Genomic DNA, 2,076 nt, shown 5'->3' with positions numbered 1-2,076 from the left:
TTTTTCTTCCAACATCCAAAGAGGACAAAGCAATAAACTGCTTCCACCCTCCCTTAGTCCCTTGTAGGAAGAAAGGCTTAGAAATCTATAGTAAAGGCTTGAAGTCCCTTTGATGGTTCTTGTGGGGAGCACCAGGATGCACTGAAATTGTTGTGGAGGTTGGCTTTTCCTAATAGGTGGCCCCCATCTCTTAAATCCCAGGTCTCCACGGACACAGCGTGGAACTCTTACCACGAAGGCTCTTCCTGCCCAGGAACTCAATAGTAACCAGAGTGCCGAAACCAAGCTGCCGACCACCACTTAACTACCCACAGAAATTGCCGAGACCACCGAAAGAGGTTTTCCATTAACTCAATCATCTTCCATCTGTCTCCACCGAAAGCAACTTTTTTTTCTTTCTTTTCTTCTGTGTCTTCTTACTCTTTTTTCTTCTTTTCTTTTTGGTTCTTCTCCCACCATCTCATATTTCGGCTTACACAGATTGATGCTTGTGCCTGAAATTAGAGCATCAGTTCTAGAAACCCAAGAAAAAACACAAATTTCTTCAAAATATAAAATCCCAAAAAGGCAAGATATTTACATACATGAATAGAGAGATCAACTCTGGTACTCCAAGACTATCCATGGTATGCTAGTTGGTGAACGAAATTTCACATCTGAGAGCTTATCTCTCGCTGAATATTCGCCGTGAGCTTCTTCCAACGTAGTGCAGTGCCGGCCACCTTTGATTTATCAGCATCCATGGCAGCTCCACCTAAATCCACCACCAACCCCAAAACAAAAAATAAAACCACCAAAATGCACAACTCAAACAAAAACTCAGATTTCAAACACACTCAAGAGCACATGCAAAAGCTAAAGCTTCAAAATTATTTTACCTAAAGACAACGACGACACCAAGGCCTCGCCTTTGACAATGAAACCAGCACATTTATCCGCATCGCAGGTAGCAGTGGGCTTTGGCGAACCAGTGTTCAGTAGATCAGGGGATTGCAGAGAGAAAGAGAAGATGAAGAGACAAAGAAGGAAAGGAGTTTGGTTTTTGGAGAGTTGTTTGTGTCAGTTTGTATTTCATATTATGCAGAAAAATAGCCACAAACGGGGGGCTTAACTGGACTTATAGCAGAAAAATAGCCACAAACCTACCTGAAGAGAGATGACGCATAGATGAAGTCAAAAAGAAGATGCAGAGAAGAGAGAGAGAGGAAGAAGAGAGAAAAAGCTTACTTTCGGTGAGAAGAAGAAACTGAAAATGAAGAGGGAAGAGAAACATGAAAGTAGAAAGACTGAGAGAAAAGAAGGTAAAGCTGCTGGCACTCAAAAGACATTTACATCCTCACAAAAACGGACACAAAGGAATAAAGAAGAAGGACAAAAAAGACACAATACAGCACACAAAACTTTTACACGGATGAACAAGAATTCACTGTTCATTATTGTAGCGTCTCGATAGCCACTTATATAATAGAAGAGATATTGAGGTACAAATGGAATGTGTGATTCTCCAAACCAAATACCCTAGCTATATGTTAAAAACATTATGACCTAGAAGGTTCTGATCCATAACTTCAAAAGAGTTGGTGGCTGTACGTTAGGGTTAGAGAGGTCCCTGCTGTAGTTTACTTTCCGGCCTCCTCCTTCCTCTCTCTCTAGCCATGCAAGCAACTGCATGCAGGGGACTACATGAATTGGAGACGGTAGGTTTTAATTATATTAGTATACCCAAAACCTTTTCATCCATATCGACTAAAAACTACTTGCCTCAAACATGGAGCTCTCAAATTGGTTACAAAAATATAAACATGACTTGACAATTTATTGAAAGTGATCATGATCATGACAGTCTTGTTTGAATTTCACGATTGAGTAGATCGTCGCACGTACAGTTATGTAAAAATGACCTTGATCGATCTTCTTCATATATATAAATGGTGATCAATATGACAGTACTACTCTTATAAATGGCCATATATGTTGATATATATTGAAATCCAAACAGCTTGCTGTATCTTCCTAATGATCATATATTTTTGGTTCTGCACGTATATATATATAGCTAGCTTTACAAGGGGGCTA

At 39.9% G+C, this 2,076-nt stretch overlaps 1 long non-coding RNA gene across 1 annotated transcript; it reads right to left on the bottom strand.

Moving 5' to 3' along the window:
* Window positions 1–288: 288 nt before the first annotated feature.
* LOC121253985 lies at window positions 289–997 on the bottom strand. Its single transcript, XR_005938545.1, has 3 exons — window positions 879–997; window positions 585–754; window positions 289–494 (listed from the first exon to the last, which is right to left on the bottom strand). It is a non-coding gene; the product is annotated as an uncharacterized LOC121253985 (long non-coding RNA).
* Between the last annotated feature and the right edge of the window lie 1,079 nt (window positions 998–2,076).

Source organism: Juglans microcarpa x Juglans regia, chromosome 3D (assembly GCF_004785595.1).
Source record: "Juglans microcarpa x Juglans regia isolate MS1-56 chromosome 3D, Jm3101_v1.0, whole genome shotgun sequence".
Classification (NCBI taxonomy): Eukaryota; Viridiplantae; Streptophyta; class Magnoliopsida; order Fagales; family Juglandaceae; genus Juglans; species Juglans microcarpa x Juglans regia.
The sequence above is the reverse complement of the archived record's forward strand: the minus strand, read 5'-3'. Positions and strand labels throughout refer to the sequence as shown.